Below are 12,392 nucleotides of genomic sequence, written 5' to 3'. Positions count from 1 at the left end.
GGCTGTTTGAGTTAGATATGGATGGCTGTTTCAGTTTCAATATGGCTGTTTGAGTTAGATATGGCTGGCTGTTTCAGTTCAATATGGCTGTTTGAATTAGATATGGATGGCTGTTTCAGTTTCAATATGGCTGTTTGAGTTAGATATGGATGGCTGTTTCAGCTGTTTCAGTTTCAATATGGCTGTTTGAGTTAGATATGGATGGCTGTTTCAACTGTTTCAGTTCAATATCGCTGTTTGAGTTAGATATGGATGGCTGTTTCAGTTCAATATGGCTGTTTGAGTTAGATATGGATGGATGTTTCAGCTGTTTCAGTTCAATATGGCTGTTTGAGTTAGATATGGATGGCTGTTTCAGCTGTTTCAGTTCAATATGGCTGTTTGAATTAGATATGGAAGGCTGTTTCAGTTCAATATGGCTGTTTGAATTTGATATGGATGGCTGTTTCAGTTCAATATGGCTGTTTGAATTAGATATGGATGGCTGTTTCAGTTTCAATATGGATGTTTGAATTAGATATGGATGGCTGTTTCAGTTTCAATATGGCTGTTTGAGTTAGATATGGATGGCTGTTTCAGCTCAAAATGGCTGTTTGAGTTAGATATGGATGGCTGTTTCAGCTGTTTCAGTTCAATAAGGCTGTTTGAGTTAGATATGGATGGCTGTTTCAGCTGTTTCAGTTCAATATGGCTGTTTGAGTTAGATATTGATGGCTGTTTCAGCTGTTTCAGTTCAATATGGCTGTTTGAGTTAGCTATGGATGGCTGTTTCAGCTGTTTCAGTTCAATATGGCTGTTTGAGTTAGATATGGATGGCTGTTTCAGCTGTTTCAGTTCAATATGGCTGTTTGAGTTAGATATGGATGGCTGTTTCAGTTCAATATGGCTGTTTGAGTTAGATATGGATGGCTGTTTCAGCTGTTTCAGTTCAATATGGTTGTTTGAATTAGATATGGATGGCTGTTTCAGCTGTTTCAGTTCAATATGGCTGTTTGAGTTAGATATGGATGGCTGTTTCAGCTGTTTCAGTTCAATATGGCTGTTTGAGTTAGATATGGATGGCTGTTTCAGCTGTTTCAGTTCAATATGGCTGTTTGAGTTAGATATGGATGGCTGTTTCAGTTCAATAAGGCTGTTTGAGTTAGATATGGATGGCTGTTTCAGCTGTTTCAGTTCAATATGGCTGTTTGAGTTAGATATGGATGGCTGTTTCAGTTCAATAAGGCTGTTTGAGTTAGATATGGATGGCTGTTTTAGTTCAATATGGCTGTTTGAGTTAGATATGGATGGCTGTTTCAGCTGTTTCAGTTCAATATTGCTGTTTGAGTTAGATATGGATGGCTGTTTCAGTTCCATATGGCCGTTTGAGTTAGATATGGATGGCTGTTTTAGTTCAATATGGCTGTTTGAGTTAGATATGGATGGCTGTTTCAGCTGTTTCAGTTCAATATGGCTGTTTGAGTTAGATATGGATGGCTGTTTCAGTTCAATATGGCTGTTTGAGTTAGATATGGATGGCTGTTTCAGTTCAATATGGCTGTTTGAATTAGATATGGATGGCTGTTTCAGTTCAATATGGCTGTTTGAGTTAGATATGGATGGCTGTTTCAGCTGTTTCAGTTCCATATGGCTGTTTGAGTTAGATATGGTTGGCTGTTTCAGTTCAATATGGCTGTTTGAGTTAGATATGGAAGGCTGTTTCAGTTCAATTGTCACAAGTGTAGAGAGGAGTAGGCAGGAAGCAGTCGCAGGTTTAGAACTACTGAATTATTAAAGCACTATATATAAAAGCAGGACGAAACCCAACGTGCAAAATAATAAAGTACTCAGGAAATAGTAGGAGAGATTCCTCTCAGGAAAACAAGCAACATTTACAATGACCGACAAAGACAAATGACAGAGGGAGTATATATATATATACAGTGATTGAATGGGGATTGGATCCATGTGTGTGTAATGATGACGAGACAAGTCCGGGGGTGATGAGTGAAGGGCGTTTGCCATCAGCAGGTTCGGCAGCTGCTGGAAGGCCGGCGACGCTGAACGCCTGAGCTGAACAGGAGAGGGAGCCAAAGGCTGGTGTGACGTCAATATGGATGGCTGTTTCAGTGAGATATGGATGGCTGTGTGAGTTCGATATGGATGGCTGTTTCAGTGAGATATGGATGGCTGTGTGAGTTCGATATGGATGGCTGTTTCAGTGAGATATGGATGGTTGTGTCAGTTAGATATGGATGGCTGTTTCAGTTAGATATGGATGGCTGTGTGAGTTCGATATGGATGGCTGTTTCAGTGAGATATGGATGGCTGTTTCAGTTAGATATGGATGGCACTTTCACTTCTATATGGCTGTTTGAGTTCAATATGGCTGTTTGAGTTAGATATGGATGGCACTTTCACTTCTATATGGCTGTTTGAGTTGAATATGGCTGTTTGAGTTCAATATGGCTGTTTCAGTTAGATATGGATGGCACTTTCACTTCTATATGGCTGTTTGAGTTCAATATGGCTGTTTGAATTAGATATGGATGGCTGTTTGAGTTCAATATGGCTGTTTGAGTTAGATACGGATGGCACTTTCACTTCTATATGGCTGTTTGAGTTCAATATGGCTGTTTGAGTTCAATATGGCTGTTTCAGTTAGATATGGATGGCACTTTCACTTCTATATGGCTGTTTGAGTTCAATATGGCTGTTTGAATTAGATATGGATGGCTGTTTGAGTTCAATATGGCTGTTTGAGTTAGATACGGATGGCACTTTCACTTCTATATGGCTGTTTGAGTTCAATAAGGCTGTTTGAATTAGATATGGATGGCGGTTTCAGTTCAATATGGCTGTTTGAATTAGATATGGATGACTGTTTCAGTTCAATATGGCTGTTTGAGTTAGATATGGATGGCTGTTTCAGTTCAATATGGCTGTTTGAGTTAGATATGGATGGCTGTTTCAGTTCAATATGGCTGTTTGAGTTAGATATGGATGGCTGTTTCAGCTGTTTGAGTTCAATATGGCTGTTTGAGTTAGATATGGATGGCTGTTTCAATTCATTATGGCTGTTTGAATTAGATATGGATGGCTGTTTCAGTTCAATATGGCTGTTTGAGTTAGATATGGATGGCTGTTTCAGTTCAATATGGCTGTTTGAGTTAGATATGGATGGCTATTTCAGTTCAATATGGCTGTTTGAGTTAGATATGGATGGCTGTTTCAGTTCAATATGGCTGTTTGAGTTAGATATGGATGGCTGTTTCTGTTTCAATATGGCTGTTTTAGTTAGATATGGATGGCTGTTTCTGTTTCAATATGGCTGTTTGAGTTAGATATGGATGGCTGTTTCAGCTGTTTCAGTTCAATATGGCTGTTTGAATTAGATATGGATGGCTGTTTCAGTTCAATATGACTGTTTGAATTAGATATGGATGGCTGTTTCAGTTCTATATGGCTGTTTCAGTTCAATATGGCTGTTTGAGTTAGATATGGATGGCTGTTTCAGTTTCAATATGGCTGTTTGAGTTAGATATGGATGGCTGTTTCAGCTGTTTCAGTTCAATATGGCTGTTTGAGTTAGATATGGATGGCTGTTTCAGTTCAATATGGCTGTTTGAGTTAGATATGGGTGGCTGTTTCAGTTCAATATGGATGGCTGTTTCAGTTCAATATGGCTGTTTGAGTTAGATATTGATGGCTGTTTCAGTTCAATATGGATAGCTGTTTCAGTTCAATATGGCTGTTTGAGTTAGATATGGATGGCTGTTTGAGATAGATATGGATGGCTGTTTCAGTTCAATATGGCTGTTTAAATTAGATATGGATGGCTGTTTCAGTTTCAATATGGCTGTTTGAGTTAGATATGGATGGCTGTTTCAGTTCTATATGGCTGTTTCAGTTCAATATGGCTGTTTGAGTTAGATATGGATGGCTGTTTCAGTTCAATATGGCTGTTTGAGTTAGATACGGATGGCAGTTTCAACTGTTTCAGTTTCAATATGGCTGTTTGAATTAGATATGGATGGCTGTTTCAGTTCAATATGGCTGTTTGAATTAGATATGGATGACTGTTTCAGTTCAATATGGCTGTTTGAGTTAGATATGGATGGCTGTTTCAGTTCAAAATGGCTGTTTGAGTTAGATATGGATGACTGTTTCAGTTCAACATGGATGGCTGTTTCAGTTAGATATGGATGACTGTTTCAGTTCAACATGGATGGCTGTTTCAGTTAGATATGGATGGCTGTTTCAGTTCAATATGGCTGTTTCAGTTAGATATGGATGGCTGTTTCAGCTGTTTCAGTTCAATGTGGCTGTTTGAGTTAGATATGGATGGCTGTTTCAGTTTCAATATGGCTGTTTCAGTTTCAATATGGCTGTTTGAATTAGATATGGATGGCTGTTTCAGTTCAATATGGCTGTTTGAGTTAGATATGGATGGCTGTTTCAGTTCAATATGGCTGTTTCAGTTAGATATGGATGGCTGTTTCAGTTCAATATGGCTGTTTCAGTTAGATATGGATGGCTGTTTCAGTTAGATATGGATGGCTGTTTCAGTTCAATATGGCTGTTTCAGTTCAATATGGCTGTTTCAGTTAGATATGGATGGCTGTTTCAGATGTTTCAGTTCAATATGGCTGTTTGAGTTGGATATGGATGGCTGTTTCAGCAGTTTCAGTTCAATATGGCTGTTTGAGTTAGATATGGATGGCTGTTTCAGTTCAATATGGCTGTTTCAGTTTCAATATGGCTGTTTGAATTAGATATGGATGGCTGTTTCAGTTCAATATGGCTGTTTGATTTAGATATGGATGGCTGTTTCAGTTCAATATGGCTGTTTGAGTTCGATATGGATGGCTGATTCAGTTAGATATGGATGGCTGTTTCAGTTCAATATGGCAGTTTCAGTTTCAATATGGCTGTTTGAATTAGATATGGATGGCTGTTTCAGTTCAATATGGCTGTTTGAGTTAGATATGGATGGCTGTTTCAGTTCAATATGGCTGTTTGAGTTAGATATGGATGGCACTTTCACTTCTATATGGCTGTTTGAGTTAGATATGGCTGGCTGTTTCTGGTCAATATGGCTGTTTGAGTTAGATATGGATGGCTGTTTCAGCTGTTTCAGTTCAATATGGCTGTTTGAGTTAGATATGGATGGCTGTTTCAGTTCTATATGGCTGTTTGAGTTAGATAGCGATGGCTGTTTCAGCTGTTTCAGTTCAATATGGCTGTTTGAGTTAGATATGGATGTCAGTTTCAACTATGATCTCTGTTTAATACAGACAGAATCAGTGTTTCTAAATATAAACATTCTCCCAGAGTCCTGCCAGACCAGCTAGATAACCAGCTAAACATTCTCCCAGAGTACTGCCAGACCAGCTAGATAACCAGCTAAACATTCTCGCAGAGTACTGACAAATAACCAGCTAAACATTCTCCCAGAGCACGGCCAGACCAGCTAGATAACCAGCTAAACATTCTCCCAGAGTTCTGCCAGACCAGCTAGATAACCAGCTAAACATTCTCCCAGAGTCCTGCCAGACCAGCTAGATAACCAGCTAAACATTCTCCCAGAGTAATGCCAGACCAGCTAGATAACCAGCTAAACATTCTCCCAGAGTCCTGCCAGACCAGCTAGACAACCAGCTAAACATTCTCCCAGAGTCCTGCCAGACCAGCTAGATAACCAGCTAAACATTCTCCCAGAGTCCTGCTAGACCAGCTAGATAACCAGCTAAACATTCTCTCAGAGTCCTGCCAGACCAGCTAGATAACTAGCTAAACATTCTCCCAGAGTCCTGCCAGACCAGCTAGATAACCAGCTAAACATTCTCCCAGAGTACTGACAAATAACCAGCTAAACATTCTCACAGAGTCCTGCCAGACCAGCTAGATAACCAGCTAAACATTCTCTCAGAGTCCTGCCAGACCAGCTAGATAACCAGCTAAACATTCTCCCAGAGTCCTGCCAGACCAGCTAGATAACCAGCTAAACATTCTCTCAGAGTCCTGCCAGACCAGCTAGATAACCAGCTAAACATTCTCCCAGAGTCCTGCCAGACCAGCTAGATAACCAGCTAAACATTCTCCCAGAGTACTGACAAATAACCAGCTAAACATTCTCACAGTGTCCTGCCAGACCAGCTAGATAACCAGCTAAACATTCTCTCAGAGTCCTGCCAGACCAGCTAGATAACTAGCTAAACATTCTCCCAGAGTCCTGCCAGACCAGCTAGATAACCAGCTAAACATTCTCCCAGAGTACTGACAAATAACCAGCTAAACATTCTCACAGAGTCCTGCCAGACCAGCTAGATAACCAGCTAAACATTCTCTCAGAGTCCTGCCAGACCAGCTAGATAACCAGCTAAACATTCTCCCAGAGTCCTGCCAGACCAGCTAGATAACCAGCTAAACATTCTCTCAGAGTCCTGCCAGACCAGCTAGATAAACAGCTAAACATTCTCCCAGAGTCCTGCCAGACCAGCTAGACAACCAGCTAAACATTCTCTCAGAGTCCTGCCAGACCAGCTAGATAACCAGCTAAACATTCTCCCGGAGTCCTGCCAGACCAGCTAGATAACCAGCTAAACATTCTCCCGGAGTCCTGCCAGACCAGCTAGATAACCAGCTAAACATTCTCCCAGAGTCCTGCTAGACCAGCTAGATAACCAGCTAAACATTCTCCCAGAGTCCTGCTAGACCAGCTATATAACCAGCTAAACATTCTCTCAGAGTCCTGCTAGACCAGCTAGATAACCAGCTAAACATTCACCCAGAGTCCTGACAGACCAGCCTGACAACCAGCTAAACATTCTCCCAGAGTCCTGCCAGACCAGCTAGATAACCAGCTAAACATTCTCCCAGAGTCCTGCCAGACCAGCTAGATAACCAGCTAAACATTCTCCCAGAGTACTGACAAATAACCAGCTAAACATTCTCACAGAGTCCTGCCAGACCAGCTAGATAACCAGCTAAACATTCTCTCAGAGTCCTGCCAGACCAGCTAGATAACCAGCTAAACATTCTCCCAGAGTCCTGCCAGACCAGCTAGATAACCAGCTAAACATTCTCCCAGAGTCCTGCCAGACCAGCTAGATAACCAGCTAAACATTCTCCCAGAGTCCTGCCAGACCAGCTAGATAACCAGCTAAACATTCTCCCAGAGTACTGACAAATAACCAGCTAAAGATTCTCACAGAGTCCTGCCAGACCAGCTAGATAACCAGCTAAACATTCTCTCAGAGTCCTGCCAGACCAGCTAGATAACCAGCTAAACATTCTCCCAGAGTCCTGCCAGACCAGCTAGATAACCAGCTAAACATTCTCTCAGAGTCCTGCCAGACCAGCTAGATAACTAGCTAAACATTCTCCCAGAGTCCTGCCAGACCAGCTAGATAACCAGCTAAACATTCTCCCAGAGTACTGACAAATAACCAGCTAAACATTCTCACAGAGTCCTGCCAGACCAGCTAGATAACCAGCTAAACATTCTCTCAGAGTCCTGCCAGAAAAGCTAGATAACCAGCTAAACATTCTCCCAGAGTCCTGCCAGACCAGCTAGATAACCAGCTAAACATTCTCTCAGAGTCCTGCCAGACCAGCTAGATAACCAGCTAAACATTCTCCCAGAGTCCTGCCAGACCAGCTAGATAACCAGCTAAACATTATCTCAGAGTCCTGCCATACCAGATAGATAACCAGCTGAACATTCTCCCGGAGTCCTGCCAGACCAGCTAGATAACCAGCTAAACATTCTCCCGGAGTCCTGCCAGACCAGCTAGATAACCAGCTAAACATTCTCCCAGAGTCCTGCTAGACCAGCTAGATAACCAGCTAAACATTCTCCCAGAGTCCTGATAGACCAGCTATATAACCAGCTAAACATTCTCTCAGAGTCCTGCTAGACCAGCTAGATAACCAGCTAAACATTCACCCAGAGTCCTGACAGACCAGCCTGACAACCAGCTAAACATTCTCCCAGAGTCCTGCCAGACCAGCTAGATAACCAGCTAAACATTCTCCCAGAGTCCTGCCAGACCAGCTAGATAACCAGCTAAACATTCTCCCAGAGTCCTGCCAGACCAGCTAGATAACCAGCTAAACATTCTCCCAGAGTCCTGCCAGACCAGCTAGATAACCAGCTAAACATTCTCTCAGAGTCCTGCCAGACCAGCTAGATAACTAGCTAAACATTCTCCCAGAGTCCTGCCAGACCAGCTAGATAACCAGCTAAACATTCTCCCAGAGTACTGACAAATAACCAGCTAAACATTCTCACAGAGTCCTGCCAGACCAGCTAGATAACCAGCTAAACATTCTCTCAGAGTCCTGCCAGACCAGCTAGATAACTAGCTAAACATTCTCCCAGAGTCCTGCCAGACCAGCTAGATAACCAGCTAAACATTCTCCCAGAGTACTGACAAATAACCAGCTAAATATTCTCACAGAGTCCTGCCAGACCAGCTAGATAACCAGCTAAACATTCTCTCAGAGTCCTGCCAGACCAGCTAGATAACCAGCTAAACATTCTCCCGGAGTCCTGCCAGACCAGCTAGATAACCAGCTAAACATTCTCCCGGAGTCCTGCTAGACCAGCTATATAACCAGCTAAACATTCTCTCAGAGTCCTGCTAGACCAGCTAGATAACCAGCTAAACATTCACCCAGAGTCCTGACAGACCAGCCTGACAACCAGCTAAACATTCTCCCAGAGTCCTGCCAGACCAGCTAGATAACCAGCTAAACATTCTCCCAGAGTCCTGCCAGACCAGCTAGATAACCAGCTAAACATTCTCCCAGAGTCCTGCCAGACCAGCTAGATAACCAGCTAAACATTCTCCCAGAGTCCTGCCAGACCAGCTAGATAACCAGCTAAACATTCTCCCAGAGTCCTGCCAGACCAGCTAGATAACCAGCTAAACATTCTCCCAGAGTCCTGCCAGACCAAGTAGATAACCAGCTAAACATTCTCCCAGAGTCCTGCCAGACCAGCTAGATAACCAGCTAAACATTCTCCCAGAGTCCTGCCAGACCAGCTAGATAACCAGCTAAACATTCTCCCAGAGTCCTGATAGACCAGCTAGATAACCAGCTAAACATTCTCCCAGAGTCATGCCAGACCAGCTAGATAACCAGCTAAACATTCTCCCAGAGTCCTGCCAGACCAGCTAGATAACCAGCTAAACATTCTCCCAGAGTCCTGCCAGACCAGCTAGATAACCAGCTAAACATTCTCCCAGAGTCCTGCCAGACCAGCTAGACAACCAGCTAAACATTCTCCCAGAGTCCTGCCAGACCAGCTAGATAACCAGCTAAACATTCTCCCAGAGTCCTGCCAGACCAGCTAGACAACCAGCTAAACATTCTCCCAGAGTCCTGCCAGACCAGCTAGATAACCAGCTAAACATTCTCCCAGAGTCCTGCCAGACCAGCTAGATAACCAGCTTAACATTCTCCCAGAGTCCTGCCAGACCAGCTAGATAACCAGCTAAACATTCTCCCAGAGTCCTGCCAGACCAGCTAGATAACCAGCTAAACATTCTCCCAGAGTCCTGCCAGAACAGCTAGATAACCAGCTAAACATTCTCCCAGAGTCCTGCCAGACCAGCTAGACAACCAGCTAAACATTCTCCCAGAGTACTGCCAGACCAGCTAGATAACCAGCTAAACATTCTCCCAGAGTCCTGCCAGACCAGCTAGACAACCAGCTAAACATTCTCCCAGAGTCCTGCCAGACCAGCTAGATAACCAGCTAAACATTCTCCCAGAGTCCTGCCAGACCAGCTAGACAACCAGCTAAACATTCTCCCAGAGTCCTGCCAGACCAGCTAGACAACCAGCTAAACATTCTCCCAGAGTCCTGCCAGACCAGCTAGATAACCAGCTAATCATATGTATGTGTGTGTGTAGGAGGGCTGTTCCCACGCGGTGCGGACCAGGAGTACAGTGCGTTTCGGATTGGAATGGTCCAGTATGGAACCCAGGACTTCCGCCTCACTCCTCACATAGACAACCTGGAGGTTGCCAACAGCTTTGCTGTCACCAACTGCTGTGAGTAACACACACACACACACACACACACACACACACACACACACACACACACACACACACACACACACACACACACACACACACAGACACAGACACAGACACACACACACACACACACACACACACACACACACACACACACAATACAAAACCTAGGAGGCTCTTGGTTCTCAGAGAGAGAGAGTGTAGTATATACAGTTGAAGTCAGAAGTTTACATTTACAGATACTACTGCATTGTTGGACCTAGGAACACAAGCATTTAGTTAGATACTACTGCACTGATGGAGCTAGGAACACAAGCATTTAGTTAGATACTACTGCACTGTTGGACCTAGGAACACAAGCATTTAGTTAGATACTACTGCACTGTTGGAGCTAGAAACACAAGCATTTAGTTAGATACTACTGCACTGTTGGAGCTAGGAACACAAGCATTTAGATAGATACTACTGCACTGTTGGAGCTGGGAACACAAGCATTTAGTTAGATACGACTGCACTGTTGGAGCAAGAAACACAAGCATTTAGTTAGATACGACTGCACTGATGGAGCTAGGAACACAAGCATTTAGTTAGATACTACTGCACTGTTGGAGCTAGGAGCTAGGAACACAATCATTTAGTTAGATACTACTGCACTGTTGGAGCTAGAAACACAAGCATTTAGTTAGATACGACTGCACTGTTGGAGCTGGGAACACAAGCATTTAGTTAGATACGACTGCACTGTTGGAGCAAGAAACACAAGCATTTAGTTAGATAGGACTGCACTGATGGAGCTAGGAACACAAGCATTTAGTTAGATACTACTGCACTGTTGGAGCTAGAAACACAAGCATTTAGTTAGATACTACTGCACTGTTGGAGCTAGGAACACAAGCATTTAGTTATATACTACTGCACTGTTGGAGCTAGAAACACAAGCATTTAGTTAGATACTACTGCACTGTTGGAGCTGGGAACACAAGCATTTAGTTAGATACTACTGCACTGTTGGACCTAGGAACACAAGCATTTAGTTAGATACTATTGCTCTGTTGGAGCTGGAAACACAAGCATTTAGTTAGATACTACTGCACTGTTGGAGCTAGAAACACAAGCATTTAGTTAGATACTACTGCACTGTTGGAGCTAGAAACACAAGCATTTAGTTAGATACTACTGCTCTGTTGGAGCTAGGAACACAAGCATTTAGTTAGATACTACTGCACTGTTGGAGCTAGGAACACAAGCATTTAGTTAGATACTACTGCACTGTTGGAGCTAGGAACACAAGCATTTAGTTAGATACTACTGCACTGTTGGAGCTAGAAACACAAGCATTTAGTTAGATACTACTGCACTGTTGGAGCTAGGAACACAAGCATTTAGTTAGATACTACTGCACTGTTAGAGCTAGGAACACAAGCATTTAGTTAGATACTACTGCACTGTTGGAGCTAGGAACACAAGCATTTAGTTAGATACTACTGCACTGTTGGAGCTGGGAACACAAGCATTTAGTTAGATACTACTGCACTGTCGGAGCTAGAAACACAAGCATTTAGTTAGATACTACTGCACTGTTGGAGCTAGGAACACAAGCATTTAGTTAGATACTACTGCACTGTTGGAGCTAGGAACACAAGCATTTAGATAGATACTACTGCACTGTTGGAGCTGGGAACACAAGCATTTAGTTAGATACTACTGCACTGTTGGAGCTAGGAACACAAGCATTTAGTTAGATACTACTGCACTGTTGGAGCTAGGAACACAAGCATTTAGTTAGATACTACTGCACTGTTGGAGCTAGAAACACAAGCAATTAGTTAGATACTACTGCACTGTTGGAGCTAGGAACACAAGCATTTAGTTAGATACTACTGCACTGTTAGAGCTAGGAACACAAGCATTTAGTTAGATACTACTGCACTGTTGGACCTAGGAACACAAGCATTTAGTTAGATACTACTGCACTGTTGGAGCTAGGAACACAAGCATTTAGTTAGATACTACTGCACTGTTGGAGCTGGGAACACAAGCATTTAGTTAGATACTACTGTTGGAGCTAGAAACACAAGCATTTAGTTAGATATTACTGCACTGTTGGAGCTAGAAACACAAGCATTTAGTTAGATACTACTGCACTGTCGGAGCTAGGAACACAAGCATTTAGTTAGATACTACTGCACTGTTGGAGCTAGGAACACAAGCATTTAGTTAGATACTACTGCACTGTTGGAGCTAGGAACACAAGCATTTAGTTAGATACTACTGCACTGTCCAACAGTGCATCAGACCTGTGCACCTATTTTGTAAAATGTGTAGGTTGTAGCAACCTCTTGATGGGTATGTGACCA

General features: G+C 42.9%; 1 pseudogene; it reads left to right on the top strand.

Moving 5' to 3' along the window:
• LOC129856052 (glutamate receptor 2-like) overlaps window positions 1-12,392 on the top strand; it is a 146,758-nt pseudogene that overhangs the window by 1,589 nt on the left and 132,777 nt on the right.

This window comes from Salvelinus fontinalis, chromosome 5 (assembly GCF_029448725.1).
Source record: "Salvelinus fontinalis isolate EN_2023a chromosome 5, ASM2944872v1, whole genome shotgun sequence".
Classification (NCBI taxonomy): Eukaryota; Metazoa; Chordata; class Actinopteri; order Salmoniformes; family Salmonidae; genus Salvelinus; species Salvelinus fontinalis.
This window is presented reverse-complemented; position numbering and strand designations above follow the sequence as displayed.